Here is a 17974-nt window from a genome sequence, read left to right as displayed (position 1 = left end):
GACAAGATCAATGTAAATAAACTTTATCTAGGAAGGCTTTGATCATTTCAAAGTAATTCTTTAATTTCAGGAGGTGGATTTTTAACTTTGCCTCTGATACTTTCCATTCCCTGGGAAATACAGGCTGAATCACTTCATGAAACGCTTGACAGGCTGTATTAAAGGTTTACTGTTTAAGGGTTTTACAATATGAAATTCTCACTTTTTGATAATCTTCAAATAAAGAATGAAAGGCCATAAAACACATTCCTTTTCCCTCCTTAAGATACAAAAATTAGACATACTTTCTCACCTTGGTGACCTGAATGCTGAAACAGAGTGGATAGGCTCATTGATCAGGATGGTGGCTCTTAGTGCTATCTTTTGATATGGTGTTCAGCCAGCAGGTTGGCTTTTGTAGCCTGTAATATTTCTTTTCCAAGAGAATACTTTAAAGCTTCAGATCACAGTGATGATTTTAATGGCTGTGTTTATGTATTTGCAACTTATTCCCTAGAGTCAGAACGTTTATTTCTGAACCCTGTACTTGCTAGGGAAAATAACAATATTAGCTGATACAGGTCTTTAAGGTTTACAAAGCAACTTCCCCATTCCCCACTCCCCATTAGCTCATTTGATCTTCATAACAACCTGGTGAGGTAAGTTCTGTGATATCCATTTTTCAGAAAAGTAAACTATGTCCCAGAGAAGTCAAGTGACTTGCCTAGGATAATTTATGGCTAATAAATATTGAGACTTGGATTTAAATTCAGGTTATAGATGAGAAGGTCATAGTTTTACCTCTGGTAGGAACACCACAAGCCATCTCATCTAACCCCCTCCTTTTAAAGATGAAGACACTGAGGCTGAAGCATACACAGGTAAAAGGTAACAGAGTCAGGTTTTGAGCCTTGTACTCTGAATTCTAAACCCAAATCAGAGTCAGTGACTTTCTATTCCGTAGCTTTACCTCTCACTATACCAAATTTTTGTCAAGGGAAGATGGATTTGCCCTGTCAGATGTCAGCCTTAGCTGAGCCTTACTTAGCTTATTGGTCAAACCTAGCCTCTATCTTAATATTGCTATAATCTAGATGGTCCTAGTTAAATGACCTTGGCATAATAGAAACAATTATCAACATAAGTAAACATTTTTATCAGTTTTTTTCTTCTTAAGCAAAGACAAACAACTAAATAGAACAAAATGATAGGACAATGATGCATGCTAATAGAGCACACACCAAGCTTTTTGTTTTAAACTTTTTTTGGGGGGGGGCAGGTGACGAAAGTTAAATGACTTGCCCATGGTCAGCTAGTGGATGTCAAGTGTCTGGATTTGAACTAAGGTCCTCCTGTATCCAGGGCTTTATCCACTGTACCACCTAGCTGCCCCCTACAGAAGCTTTTAATCTCCAGAAGTCTCTTAGGCTGAATTTTGAGTCTGCTTTCAATCCAATAGTACTAGGAAACCCATATTTTGGATTTGCTTAATTCTCCTGGTGACACTACCAAAGGAGAGTCCACTAGGTGCTCAATGAACACTTTCCAGCTAAGCTGGTCATTAGAAGAAGACTTAGAAACTCTGAGAGAACTTTAGACCCAAGACTTATAACACAGAGAATGATCTTGGGATCAGGGCAAACTCCAGGAAAAAGCAGGCACTTGCTCTGTCAGAGACAATATTGGTCTTGGCTGTTTTTTCTGCAGCAGGTACTTCCAATGTCTTCTGGCTGCAGCTAACCCATCATAGAACAGAGTGGGTGGGTTCAGGAGTTGACCCTGGCAAGGAGAAATTTGTGGCCACCATTGCTGCCTTGGTATCCCTAGTTCCCCAGCCTGATGAGTCCTACTCTTCCATGCAATAGGAACGAGAGTAAGGGAGAGAAAGAAGCTACAAAGTGAGAGGGTGTTGCACATGGATTAACAATGCCAAAGGTTTTTTGTGTGTGGAGAGTCCATGATTTGTATTGTGATAATCCATATAATATCCTGGAATATAGAAGATGAAAATTGTCAATCAATAAACATTTCCATGGAGAAGAATAAAAGAAAAACAACAGGGCCAGGGATGATGGCAATTTGCAAATATTTGAAATTTTATCAGATGGGGCAATTCTTTCTAGTTCCAGAAAGCAAGACTAAGAATAATGCATCAGAGTTAAACAAAAACATTTCTTTCTATTGAAGGAAAAACTTTTTAAAAAATTATTTTTAAAACAAAAATCTACTTTATTTTTCTCTTCCCTCTCCATTGTGTTGAAAGATAAATAAAATCTTTGACAAATAAGCCAAACAATTGAATTGCCCATATTTAACAATGTAATTTTATGTTATAAATGCATGCATGTATACATGCATATACATAAACATATATACATACATACAGATAGGTATGTGCATATACATGTTGCTATATATGTATACATACATATATTGCTTGGATTTTTTTTAAAGGAAGAACTTCCTAATGATTAGAGATCTCTCAAAAGGAGAGGGACCATTTTTACATGAAATGAGTAACTCATCAGAAGAGGCACTAAAGTAGAGACTGGATGACTACTTGATGGAATGTTATATTCCTTCCTTAGTTATAAGGGCTGGAACACATGAATTTTGAGATACCTAACAACCCAGGGATTTTACAAAACTTTAAAACATTTTAGCTTCTGAAAAAAATAGCTACAAACTCCAAAATTATGTATATATGCATAATATATAATATATGCATGTATATATGTATGTATGTGTAAAAATGTATGTATGTATATATATATATATATGTGTACCAAGTTCACAATTTCCTATAATCTTTTTTTTTTTTTTTGGTGAGGCAATTGGGGTTAAGTGACTTGCCCAGGGTCACACAGCTAGTAACTATTAAGTGTCTGAGGCTGGTTTTGAACTCAGGTCTTCCTGAATCCAGGGCCAGTGCTCTATCCACTGCGCCACCCAGCTGCCCCAATTTCCTATATTCTTTAGGAGATATTAGAAACAATAATGTGACTCAGTGAATAGAATGCCAGGCCTGGACTTAGGAAGATCTAAATTCAAATCCAGCCTCAGGTACATACTAACTATGTGACCCTGGGCAAATCACTTCGCCACTTTCTGCCTCAATTTTCTCAATAGTAAAATGTAGATAATAATATTGCCTACCTACCAGGGTTATTGGGGCAGCTAGATGGTGTGGAGGATAGAGTGTTGGGTCAGAAATCAGGAAGTCTCCTTTTCCTGAGTTCAGCTCTGGCCTCAGACACTAGCTGAGTGATGCTAGGGAGGTCACTTCAACCTATTTTCCTCAGTTTCCTCACTTGTAAAATGAGCAGGAGAAGGAAATGACAAACCACTTCAGTATCTCTGGCAAGAAAACCCAAGGGAGAGTTGGAAACAACAACCTAGGGTTATAGTGATAATTAAGTGAGATACTTTGAAAGTGCCAATGCTTGTCACATAATAGGTGCTTAATAAATGCTTATTCCCTTCCCCCTTCTTTTTGTTCTTTTTTGGTGAGTGGGGTTGGGGAGAAAGGTAGAGGAAGGAGAATTCTGGACTAGTGCTCTTGAGATAATATATGTAAAGTGCATAGTACAATTCCTGGCAAATAGGAGGTGCTTTAAAATATTCGTTCCTTTCCCTTATTAAATAGGCACTTAACAAATGCTTCTTTTATTAAATACTTTTCTCCATTTTGAAGGGGTTGTTAAGGATGAGTGAATTTTTAAAGGGAGGTGATTTTCTGGAGATGAGGTAACTGTAACTTCCTCTTTTCCCTTCTCCCACCAAGAAAGCCCATTCACTAGAGTTCTGTTATGATCTAACAAAAATGCCTTCCCCTTCCAAGGTAAGTATTTCCCCAGAATTAGAACTATTTCTCCTGAGGATTCTTTAGACTTCTGCCTTACGCTCAGCTCTCCAAGCATCACCAGATAAGAATCTCAGTTTTACTGGTTGCTTTGACTTAACAAAAAATTCTATTGTTTAAAAAATTTATGATGTGTTCTAGCTTGTCAGATTGAACCATAACACATCATAAATTTAAAACCAATTTTACCCAAGAAGGTATGCTATTGATTTAAATAGCATTTCTTCACATTCGGTTCTTTAAAGGGATGACTATAAAGCCAGTGGGCAGCACGTGAACTTTCCTGGTTCATTGGCAGGTACCAGACTCTTCAAGTTATGCAGATATTTTGTATATGTTACCATTCCCAGATTGGCTATTGTTATCTGCTTTATCCCCATTCCTAAACTCAGAGTCTGTGATACTCTCTCTAGAATGGTGGCCTAATCTCAGTATCTATTTTTTAAAATTCCTTTTGAGGGGGCTTTTTCTTGCATGTTCTGCTCTCTTGAGGCCCAATGCTATGTTGAAGTAATTGTTTCAGTGATCCCATTGAGTCTTATCATTGATTCTTGAGATGAATACATTGATTTTCTCATTACTCACTCCAGTTAAGAGGAAGATTGCCATCCTCAAACTCATGTGAGATAGCCAGCATGGGTAAGCAGAAGTATATTGGAGTTGGATTGAGAAGAACTGAGTTTGAGTTTTGACTCAGTTACTTAGTGGGTGTTCAGTTTTTGGAAAATCATATATTAACCATGAGACTGTATTAACTCTTCAATTTCCTTATGTCTGAGGAGAATAATTTTTGCCCTGCCTCTTTCATGAAGCTGTCATGCAATTTAAATGAGATAATGAATGGGACAGAAGGACTTTAAAAATACAAGGTATTATTTAACAATAGGTTCATAGGAGATGGAGTTGAAAGGAATTATAGAGATAATTTAATCCATACTCCTTATTTCAAAGAGACCCAACGAAAGTGTTATATGGGTGATATAGGGTAGTAGGCTGTTTGTCCTTTATTCTTGAAAAGAACCATGACATCAGGGTGATATTATGACTTGCACTGAATTGGATTTAAGCGAGGGAGGGCTGCACAAAGTCACCAACCTCACTCTAATTGGGGTTAAATGACTTGCCCGGGGCACATAGCTAGTAAGTTTCTGAGGTGAGATTTGAACTCAGGTCCTTCCAACTTTAGGACCTGTGCCACCTAGCTGTTCCTTATGCTAGGAGACACAACATGTTATAACAAATAGACTGTTGGACCTAGATTCTGGAAGACCCAGGTTCAAATCCCTCCTCTGATACTTCACAGCCATGTAAATCAGGGCAATTCCCTCAGAGATTTAACTCTCTGAGCCTATTTCCTCATCTATAAAACTTGAGTGATAATACTATTTGAATCTGGCACTTTTCAAAGTTGTTTTGAGACTCAAGTGATATAATGCTTTTCAAATTTTAAAGAATGATATAAATGTTCCTTATTTTCCCATAATAGAGCTAGCATACTGTCTCTTTCTTCCTCGGTCCCTTTGGGGAGAGCAATACATTTGTTTTCCCAAGTCTGTGTCGTGGTGTTCCCTGCTATCTCTAACTTTTATTTTCTTTCTGACATTTCTCTTAGACCTTTTGTCCCTTAGTTGCTCTGTGGGCAACTGGATTCTGGATACCTTGAAGCCCAGGTCGATGAAGCAGTGAGGAAGATTTTGAAAGAGCATTGTGACTAATACCCAGGCACTCTGACCTTCATGGGTGGTACTGGACTCTGAGCATTTCAGAGATTTATTTTCTGATGTAGTTCCTAGCTGTGACTAGGTAACTGGTAGCATGTTATTATCCTACATTTCCCTAATGCCTTGTATAGGTCAAGCTCATTTAAAGTATGTTTAGATTTGCACAAGGTCTTTTTAAGTACTTAAGTATACAGACATCCAGGATTCTCATCTGATAACTGGATTATGAATAGAAGCTCCCCTCCAGGCCATTGGGAATAGAACTTCACTTTGAAGAAGTTTTCATTCCAAACAGAACCCTGCTGGCTAAAGATATTTTTCAAATGTCCTTATAATGAGGTTTTAGACCAGGGGTAGCAGGGCACTGTAGGAGAAGGGTTACAAGGGGAAAAATCCATTAAGTGTTAAATTTCTCTGATTTCCTAGGGATTTAAGACCCTGTTCCAGCAGTTCACACCCTGAATCAGTGCATCAACTATCCTTGAAAGTCTGGCTAGTGTTTACTTCCACAGAGGGAATCTGGGTAGGGCTTGACTATTTTAAAACAGAAGTGCTTCTATCTTACTTCATCCTAGGGCTAGAGGTAAAGGGAGGTGTAGTTCATACTCATGTTTTCATGTACAACATTCATTACCCTTCAAATATGCACAAATACACACTTTGAATGTATGAAGTCACTTAGTGACTGTGTGGTAGAGAAAAAGAGGTATTCTCTTTTCTCCCACTCTGAGATTCAGACTTTTAGACTCTGCTTCTGAGAGGCTTCCCTTAAGACAAAGGCACCTTTTCCATCTCTCCTCTCAGCTGGAGTTTTTATAAGAAAGAAACTGACTTTGTTATCAGTTTTTAGGTCAACAAACAAACATTTTAGAAAAAACACCTTGAGATCCAGAAGGAAATCAAGGATTGTTTGTTTCATCTGGTCAATTGAAAAGGATCCCTAAATTACTCTTCTAAATTTCTGGAATAAAGGATTAAGTCATATGGCTGTTTTAACATTCAAATTCACTGGAGTCAGTGAAAAACAAAACAAAACATAAAAATAGGAATGAACTCTGTGGTGTATTTTAATAAGTGATTGTGCAAAGATCATTTGAACTGATTATTCTTTTAAATAATGTTCTGGGGTTGCATGGGAATGTTATATGCAAAAAGCCTGCAAAGGTATTTACTCCTTTAATATGCAAATGAGGATTCTTAAATGTGATTGTGATATAGTCAGACTAAATTTTTCTGGGGAATATATCTCTGTAATTAAAATGGAAATTGGTGAAAAACATGGCTTGATATACAAGTATCAGCTTTACACACAGCTATGCAAGAATATATTTACTTATTGTTTTAAATTTTTGCCTTTTTGTTATTCAGAATTTGACAAATACTAATATACATGAACATAACAAGGAAGAACAGAAAAAGAGGATTGTAGATGAAACTGTGAATTTCTATTATGAACAGCTTTCCTTACTATAGTATATGATAGATTTAAGCCATTAATTCTAAAACTGTTTTGTTTGTCTATATCTCCTTTTGACCTACCTTCTGTTCTTTTCATTGCATTTAAAATTTTTAATTAACACTATTTCTTTCTTTGTTCTTTTGTTCCTGAGTTTCTTTCTATATATAGAAATGTCTTTTTCCTTCTCCTTTCTGTCCCCTTGTCCCTTCTCCTCCTTCCTCTGCTTCTCATCATTGACTAGTTATGAAAATGTTTAGAGATGTAAATTTTATCATAAGAATTTTACCATAAGAACTCCCAAAAGATTTTAATGTCATCTCATTGTCATTTTCTTTGATGACATGGTCTATTGTTTTTATGATTTGGTTTTGTTTTTTTTTTTTTTGGTGAGGCAATTGGGGTTAAGTGACTTGCCCAGGGTCACACAGCTAATAAGTGTCAAGTGTCTGAGGCCAGATTTGAACTCAGGTACTCCTGAATCCAGGGCTGGTGCTTTACCACTGTGCCATCTAGCTGCCCCTATGATTTGTTTTTTAACTCACAAATTCTTTATCATTAAGTTGTTTAGTCTCCTTTTAATTTTGGATCCTTTCTTCAAATGTCCCTTATTGATTATATGTTTATTACATCATGACCAGTAAAGGACATGGTCTGCTTTTCTTCATTTGTTTATGAGGTTTTTATGACCTGGCACATAATCAATTATTGTAAAAGTGCCATACATAGCTGAAATATATGTATACTCCTTTTCATTTCTATGCAGTAAGTCAACAAGCATTAATTAAGAACTTCCTATATACCAAACACTGTATGAAGCACTGGGAAACAAATCTTAGCAAATAGTTTGAATATGTTTGAATGGGGAAAAGACAAACACATCAAAGGAAAATGAAAAATGGAGTGGGGGGGGAGGAGAAAGCAGAAGTGCAAAGAATCAAGCGTGGAGCTGGGAGAGAAGTGAAGGAGAGAGCATATGTGATCTAGGTACTTCCTCAAAACGAAGGTTCTAGCAGGCACTCACTAAGCAAATGAAGGGTCTATAGGAATGGAATGATCTTCCAGAGTGAGAAGGCAACTTTCTATGGCAGAGAAGTATGAAATCAGAAATGAAGTCAGAAGACAGGTAGAATGGAATGATCTTGGTTGATCTGGGACTGTACCCAAATGGAGCTTCCAGATAGAACTTAGAAACAAAGAAGGAAACTACAACATGGAGGGATGTAACTTTTTCTAAAACTATCTTCTAAACTGGTTTCTTGTTTATCATTTTGCAAGATTTTTCTAGATCTGAAAGGGGGACATATATATCCCCAACTATTATAGTTTTGCTACTTATTTCTATCTGTAATTCAATTAAATTCCAAGTGTTTTGATGTTATACCATTTAGTATATATACAATGTGTTCCAAAAGTATTAGTGTATTTTTAAGCTTTAATAGCTTTTAACGTATTAAGTGCTGATATTACTTCATTAACTATGATACATAGAGGCACAATGAAGTTTTCTTTTTCTATTTCATTTAACTATGTCTATTTTTATTGTTGCCTTATCTGAGATAATGATTGCTACCTCTGCTTTTTAGAATTTACATGCAGCATAAGTAATATTGCTCTAACCCATTTTAACTCTGTGTGAATATTTGTCTCAAATGTGTTTTTTTTAAATAACAGATTGTCAGATTCTACTTTCTAATCAATTCTCCTTTCTTGTTTTATATGTGAGTTCATTTCATTCATGTTCCTAATTATAATTGCTAATTGTATTTTTCCTTTCATCATATACTTTTATGTTTCCCCCTTCCCCACTTGTTGGTCCTGCCCCCTTTATAAAGTAGAACATGGTAAAAGAGAATTAATATGAATATTGATCCATAATTGAAGTTATCTTTATTCAATCTTCTGCCTCAGACTTTGATTGATAGTTTTTTACATTTTCATTTCCCCCACTTTTAACACTCCCCTCATAAGATTTAACTTTCAAAGTTTGTTTTGCTTGTTACTACTTCCTCCCTTACTCTCACCTTCCCTTTAAAACTTCTATTTCTTTACTCTTTTTTCAATTTTTCCCATTATTTCTAGTCTCATAGAGTAAGTTCCATTTGATCTATTCTTTTTCTCAAGACATCTGTTTCTTGGGTAAGGTTTACCATTTTATATTCTAAGTTATTTATTATCCTTCTAATTCTTTCTTCCAGTGCTCTTGGTTTAGGTATAATTTCATTTTTACCTCTCTTACTTAATTTCCTTCAGATGTTCTTCAGGCTAAACTCCTCCCATCCCTTTTGAGACTCTGATTACAGTTGTTTTGGAGTTATTTTTGGGTTTACCTCTGGTGTATCTCTTGATCAATAATATATATTTATAATTTTTATTGTTTTCTTTTTACTGCTCCCTCTAATTTTAATTCTTGATTTGGGACTAGCATTAGAGCCAGATTCTGTTCCATTTGTTTTCTTAGATGAGGTGGTCAGGCCCTGTTTGGTCTGAACTTTGGTTTCCTGGGCCCCTCCTGCTCACTTCCACTTTCTATGGTGTGTTTGGACACAGAACACTGGCATATTTCAGGTCTCTGCCATATCTGTGCTCAGAGTCCTAAGGTCTTCAGGGCTATCTGGAATGCCTCCAATTAGAATGAAGTAAACTTCCATGTCCCTACTTCCTTTTCTGGGACATCCTGGTCAGAATTCAACCCTTTTTTGGCATTCTGAGCTTCCTGTCCATAGGAATAAAATGTTATAGTCACCAGGTTGGTTTGAAGCTTTTTTGATCAGGCTTCTGGCTTATTTACCTCAGTCTGGATCATCCTCCTTTGTGGCACCTCTCTCGAGTTTCCCATTAAATTCTGCCCTTTTGTTTAGCACTAAGTTGGATGAAGGAGATTCCTGTTACTTATCATTGAATTTCTTTATCACTATTTGACATAATGCAATTTTAGATATTTATTGAAATTTAGGTGAGAGAGATGGGTCTCCTTTTTGAATTTTCACATGGCTGCCTTAATTGGAGTTCCTATATACATTCACTAATTTTTTTTAAATAAACATTTTTATTTAAAGTTTTGAGTTCCAAATTCTATTCCTCCCTCCCTTCTCTCCCCCATTCCTGAGGCAGTAAGCAATAAGATATAGGCTACACACATGCAATTATGTAAAACATTTCCATATTAGTAATATTGTCTAAGAAGACTCAAATAAAAAGAAAAAATGAAAGAAAGAAAGTGAAAAATAGCATGCTTCAGTCTGTATTCAATCAATATCAGTTTTTTCTCTGGAGGTGGAGAATATCTTTTGTCATTAGTCCTTTGGGATTGTCTTGTATCATTGTATTGCTAAGAATAGTTGTCATTTACAATCCTTCATCAAATAATATTGCTGTCATTGTGCACAACGTTTTCCTGGTTCTGCTCTCTATATATCAGTTCATATAAGTCTTCCAGTTCTTTCTGAAATCATCCTGATTGCCATTTCTTTTCACACAATAATATTCCATTACAATCATATAAAATAGCTTGTTTAGCCATTCCCCAATTGATGGGCATTCCTTTGATTTCCAATTCTTAGCCACCACAAAAAGAGCTACTATTAATATTTTTTTTGGTACAAATAAGTCATTTTCTCTTTTGGGGGATATCTTTGGAATATAAACCTATCAGTGGTATTGCTGAATCAAAGGGTAAGTACAGTTTTATAGCTCTTTGGGCACAGTTCAAAATTGTTCTTTAGAATGGTTGGATCAGTTCACAACTACAATGATAGATTAGCCACCTCAGTTTTCCCACATCCCCTCCAACATCCAACATTTTCCTTTTTTGTTATATTAGCCACTCTAATGGCTGTGAGGTGGTACCTCAGAGTTCTTTTAATTTGCCTTTCTCTGATTCATAGTGCCTATGGATAGCTTTGATTTCTTTATTTGAAAAGTGCCTTTTCATATCCTTTGACCATTTATCAATTGGGGTACATTCACTTTTAAAATAAAAACAATTTATACTTACAAAACTGTAAAGATACTTAAAAATACACACACACACACACACACACACACACACACACACACACACCAACCTTAACCACCATGTGGCAACTTTAGTCATTTATGCTGGTCCCATTAAAACATTAGATGGGGGGCAGCTAGGTGGCGCAGTGGATAGAGCACTGGCCCTGGATTCAGGAGTACCTGGGTTTGGATCCGGCCTCAGACACTTAACACTTACTAGCTGTGTGACCCTGGGCAGGTCACTTGGCCCCAGATGCCTCACTTAAAAAACAACAACAACAACAAAAACCAAAACCCAAAAACATTAGATGGGTCAGTCACACCCTGGTGATTAAAATGTTCTGCCATATTGGGAAAGTGACAAGCTTTCTATGTTTCTTAGAGAGAAGACAACATTCAATCCCCTAGCTTTCCTTCTCTTAGTGGTCACATGAACTGCCTAACTAGAAAACATGAATCATTTTGGATTTGCCCAATCATAATTAGTTCTTGAAGAACTACCTTTGCCAAACCTTCAGTTTTCAAAACTTGCTTATATTTCACTGTCCTTAGGCATAATTGTATCAATTCCACAAAATAATAAAGTAATATACAGACATATACACAAGTGTACATTTGTATATGTATATATGTGTGTACATAATATAAAATCTGCACATATATGCATACTAATATACATATATACATATATTCTTGGCAGAGATTAATGTAATCAATAACAACATCTAGCCTGTAGCTTCATACTCACAGTCTCTTCCATACCCGGGCAACCCACAGACAGGGCTATAATAGTATAAGTTTGAGGAAATGCATAATTCCATTTGCACAGAGCTCCTGTGGCTGTTGTTCCTGTGAGCAGGCAATGGAGTATACAGAACACAAAATATTTCACACCTGATGTTCCCCTCATATATTCAGTAGAGCAAGTCTTTAAAAGAAGTCTCATGTACTTTATTTATTTATTTTTGGTGAAGCAATTGGGGTTAATGACTTGCCCAGGGTCACACAGCTAGTAAGTGTTAAGTGAGTGAGGCCGTATTTGAACTTAGGTCCTCCTGAATCCAGGGCCAGTGCTCTATCCACTGGGCCACCTAGCTGCCCCAGTCTCATGTACTTTAAGCCCAGGATCTCAGTTATTCCTCAATAGCACAGTATTTAAGGTAGGGATCCTATACTTTTCTACTCATTGTCTCATCATTAATGGGGATTTTTGGTTGTTTCTCATACAGTCAACTCATAATGCTTGACCCAGGGAGAGTAGACTTAGCAGCAGACCCTGGCAAGGTAAAATCTACTACTGCAATACCAACCTGGCATCTTTCTTACCTTGAGACTTAAAAGTCCTTGTAACTTCTCTGCTGTTGCTCCATTTCATCATTTTCTATTGCATGCTTCCTCTCTCATTTTCCCATAGGACCAAAGTCCTGCAACTTTGTACAACAAGGGGAAAGTACAGCTAGAGTAAGAAGACTGTCAGAACATGCTTTTAAAACATTGTTTAAAAGTGAAAATTTTATTATCTGGAGAACAGAATACAATGTATTTCAAACAAGGAATAATATAGAAGCTGATTCAATCAATTAGTCACTAAGCATTTATTAAGTTCCTACTCTTACCAGATATGATACTAGGTGCTGAGGATAAAAATACAAAGAATGAAACAATCTCAACTCAGAAAATCCATCAAAGAAATATATGCTTAAAAATAAGAAGAATTTTTCACCTAATGAAAATGAGAATTAATTGATAGGCAGCTCATGTGTGCTATTTTCCAATGTCAAAAGAACTTGATAAAGCACCCTGCACATTGGGTGACCAAGGATGGTACAGGTAAAGATTTAACAACTGAATCTCTTAAAAAAGCAAACAAGCATACAACCAATCCCCTCCTACATGGCATACTTTTAAGTATAATTTCCATTATTTTATTACATATTATTATTAAACATATTATTACATATTTTCTCCATCATTTTCTTAAATCTAAAAATATATATAAGTTAAAAATCAAACCCTGATTTTGTGCATTTCCAAGTTTTAAATGCTCATGTTGAACATATAACAGTTGGCCTTGCAAGATGATTTAGGCTGGCTCCAACCCTGAATGAAGTGCCTCATGGGAGGACATGAAAGAGAATAGCACAAATATAATCTGTAATCTAAATATTGGAGGAAAAAACCTGCCTTGATGAGCTTATGGATCCATAGGAATACTAAAGAGTATTCATCATAGTATTTCTCATAGTGATCCCATAGAGAAAAAAAGCACAACTACCAAACTTTGAGTTTCTCAGATCAGATAACTAAGGCATTAATGGAATTTGCCCAGACTTATACATTAATTTTGTCAGAGTGGAAAGAGAAACTGGTCTTAATTCAAGTAAATGTTTGTTTATCTTAGTCCTTCCATTTTTTTGGGGGGGGGGGAGGGCAATGAGGGTTAAGTGACTTGCCCAGGGTCACACAGCTAGTAAGTATCAAGTGTCTGAGGCCAGATTTGAACTCAGGTCCTCCTGAATCCAGGGCTGGTGCTCTATCCACTAAGCCACCTAGCTCCCTTCAGTCTTTCCATTTTAAAGCCATCAAGTACTGGCACTCACTAATGTGTCAAATTAATAAGTAAAGGAATTATTCTCATATACTCTAAGGTTGGTATATTGATATAACAATTCTAAAACCTAGAAATATGGAACAATCTCCGAATTGCCTTATTTTTGTCACTGGAACCAAAGGAAATATCAGGAAAATTCTAGTATTTTGACAGTCTTGGAATAACTTAAGGCATTAAGCGTGACAAGAAAAATATGCATGATTTGCCAAAGATGAAGAAGTGCAAAACAGGAAGAGTCGCAACCTAAAGAAATGTGCCAGTTACTTGCAAAATCACACAAATCTGTATTCTCTATCATCTATTAATATTTATGTAGTGGTTTTTATGTCTACAGTGGAGCAGTGCTGTGTTTGCTATAACTGACCCTAAGGTTTCTAGTTGTAGAACCCATGAATACTGAGGGAATTTCACATAAATAAATTCACAAATCAGGAGAAAAAAATCCTTTCTCAGACCATGTGTTCAGAAAATGTGGTTGCCATATGTATGAATTATACAGTGTATTCAAAATTTGGTTGGTAGAGTGTGTTTATGCCCTGCCACATTCAAATAATGTTAAAAAAGTCTAATTTCATTTATGCTTTTCACTGGATACAGCATGCTATATGTAGGAAAAATAAAAGTAAGATATAAAAAATTATGTTGTGAGTAATATTGTCAGCTAAAGTCATGCACCAGTTCCCATCAAGCTTTTATTGCTCCCCTATCATTTTCTAACACCATTACATTTTTTCTCTTTCAAATCCCTGTATATTCCATTTTTATACATTATTCTATCCTGCCTGCCCTTTAAAAAATAATTTTAAAATTGTTCTAATTCGTATTGCATGAAGGAACCCTATCTGAGTTAGTCTGATGAAAATGTTGACAACTCCAGAGCCAGCAGGCTATTGCTTCCTTGGATCTGGCAAGTGATAGATAGATAAAACCCTAGAGGGAAAACATCTGGCTGACTGTCTCCTCATCAAACCACAGGCAGTAGGCTAGAAGAGGGTACTGCAGAGCAACAAGGGCCCCCGCTCAGCAAGTTGGTTCAACAGACTGAGGGGGGTGGGGCGAATGGCAGTCAGGAAATCCTGTCTTCTCCTTAACTTTAGCATCCCCTTCTGACATAGTGGAAATAGAGCTGCAGAGATGTAACCAATATCAGCAGGAGCCAAAACATTTGAGCTTGGTATGCTGAAGGAAAGGTCAGGGGTCATCCTTAGAAATAGATTTGAACTTTGTGAGTCCTGTGAGCATGAGGCTTCTAATACTTTTAAATGCTCCCTCCCCATCCTTTGAAACATGCTTTGTAAATTCTTTTCTTTTTATGATTGCAGGAGAGACATCATAGAGTATTGGACTTAGAGTCAGGAAGACAGGTTCAAATCTTATCTCTGATACCACCTATATGGCCTTCAGTTTCTTCAACAGTTAAAATGAAGCCATTGGAATATATGGCTTCTAAGATCACTCCCAGCTCTAAATCTAAGATCTTGTCATCACTTCTCTATTACTCCCTCCTCCCCTCAGTAGTCACTCAGCTCTTGGAGGATGCATGGTAGACTATAGGTACAAAAGGATTCTAACATTTTCAGATATGACCAGGCTGCTATTTTGCAAAGAAATTCTACTTGGGATGAGAGGAGGAAAAGGAAATCAAATATGCAAGAAGTAAACCTCTAGACATAAATAAAATTAAGGGAAGGTAATTTTTAAAAAGAGAAAACTAAAAATGATTGTGAATCCTGAGGAAATGGTCCTTTGCTATGAGGGGGCCTCATTCTTCCCTACTGTACACTTAGACAGGTCTGTGAGACCCTGGTTAGAGACCCTGACTAATCATACATGTTTAAGAGAGGGTAGAAAGAAATGATTTCCTATTAGCCCGGCTGATACAACAGCATAGACATATGGTCACCCAGAGGAAAGAGTGTATCCAGGCACCTCCCACCTTTCTCAAGTTGTGCTATTAAGGAAGAAACAGAGGACAGCCAGGAATCCTTGAGTTCCTGAACCCACTCCAACTTATTGGACATTGATCTGCTGTAAGTAGAGCACCACTGGTTTGGTCCCGTTCTATCTCCTTAATGTGATCAGATAGGAGGAGGAACTGAGCTTGAGGGGTTTTCACAGGAAGAAGAAGGGAATAAGCATTTATGTAGTACCAGCTATGTGCCAGGCCTTGTGCTAAGCAATTTGCAAATATTGCCTTTTTTGATCATCACAATAATACTGTAAGATTAGGCTCTGATATTATTTTTGTCACTGTTGAAGAAACTGATGCAAACAGAGGTTAAATGTCATATCTGGAGTCAAATAGTTAATAAGTGTCTGATGCTGAGTTTGAATAAGTCTTGCTGACTGCAGGCACAAAACTATCCACTGGACCATCTACCTGCCTGGCGCTTGGAGGATTCATGGGATGCCTGCACAAGGCACAATGATGTCTTTTATTTATGCAACCTGTATTGGTGATTTCATTTGTGTAGGCAACTGAAGGTGAGGAAACTCCATTTATCAAAGCAGATATTCATCTATTCTGCAATTTAGCATCCTAGAGAGTTGCCTGGGGGTGCTAGGAAAGCTGTTAGGAAAACATGACTGACCACACCAGAAGAAATCAAATACAGGAGCTAGTAGTACAACCAATGAGGCAGGATGTAAATTTTTTCTTCATTACTCTAGAAAAAAAGAAATAAACAATATTTTTAATCATGTATTTACCACCCCCCAAAACCAAACAAAAACCCCCAAACTCTTAAAATGGAGTATAAATACACAAACTAGTGTCCTTTTCCTCCCTCTCTAAATTCACTAGTGGAACCCATTGACACTGCCATGTGAATTCTGATGAAACCTATAGTTTTAGAAAATCTGTGGATCAAGAAGTAGAGGGATTGAGGAACCTTTGAAAGGCATAAACAGCATAGATGCTTATGGAAGCACCTGGTCCCACTTGTCCAGGTCATGTATATCAATTGGAGTCTAAAAAGGTCTAGTCTCTGATAGAACCAATATAGCGATCAAGTTGACTCACCTGCCACGATGAAGTTCAAATAAAGGCTATCTTGGCTAGCACAAGAATCTTGATAGCACAGAGTCTACTTGTATCCATCCATATCTACAAAGGCCACCAACTGCCAGAGTTGGGCCTTGTATGGGTGGTATGGTATACAAATTCACATATAATGTAGATCCAGAGCAAGGTATCAGATAGCCACAAGGAGAAGGCAATTTACATGATTTTTACAGGAAAACAGTCATGAAAAGTGGTCTAATACTTATTATACAGACACTGGGAAAACCTAGTAACTTGGGGAGTAAGATAAGGTAGAAGATTAGCCAGTGATGAGGAACTCTTTTAATGATTATGGTAGTCATATGGGTGAGTGTAGCTCATCTGCAGTATTCTCAAGTAGGCATTGTGCTCCTGCCAGCAAGAAGCTATTTGGATGCTGACATTAGGAAGTAGTCTTCCAATCAGACTTCACCTACTCTTAAACAAAAATCAAATTTTCTTCACACTGCCTGAATTTTCACTTGACTATGACACCATTTGAACTTTCACCAATTAAAGTTTCATTTTGATTAAGGCTCAATCTCTTTTTAAAATGCAAATACCTCTGAGAATGTTAAGGAGTGACCTCCCACAGATTTTTTTCCCCACTGAGAATTTATTCCATAACAGTGGGGGAGGGGACAATTGGTAATAAGTAAGTTAGCAAAAGAAATGCATCTATCAATTAGCCAAACAAGACTCTGAGAAACACAGGAATTTGCTGGGGTTGGGATGGATTTTGGAGAGCTTGCAAGAAGCAGAGATGCTTTATTTGCTCTGGGAATGCTTTATCCTGCTTTTTGAACCTACCCCTCCCCTAATGAGAATCAGCTGGTGCTGACACTTCCTGCATTACATGGTCCCCTACCCTATATCTCCAGAATTTAGGATTGTATTTGTAATATAATATCTTATCTACTGCATATTATTGAATAAACAGGCTTCTTTGGGTTGGTCTGGGATGCTAACACCAAGTATAACATGTTTTGTTTTGTTTTTTTACCCTATGGAGAAATATGTTCTGAGTTCCAAACAGATGACTTGCCAAAAAACTTTTGGAACACAGCCCCTTCATGAGTTGGGGACTGCTTTCATTCATCAGACTGCATGCTGATTTGGAAGAAAATCATATTAGCATCTTATACACAAGAGAATATTAGGCCTGAGTGGATGCATCAAGAAAAGTGTATCAACATGCCTTGATTTTAAGGAACTGAGCCATGATAATCAGTATGGTAAGTCCTAAAATACCTGGTCTATAAAGCACATTTTGTCAGAGACCAACATTGTCGAATGGAATTAT

The sequence above is a fragment of the Dromiciops gliroides genome, chromosome 3, assembly GCF_019393635.1.
Source record: "Dromiciops gliroides isolate mDroGli1 chromosome 3, mDroGli1.pri, whole genome shotgun sequence".
Taxonomy (NCBI): Eukaryota; Metazoa; Chordata; class Mammalia; order Microbiotheria; family Microbiotheriidae; genus Dromiciops; species Dromiciops gliroides.
The sequence above is the reverse complement of the archived record's forward strand: the minus strand, read 5'-3'. Positions refer to the sequence as shown.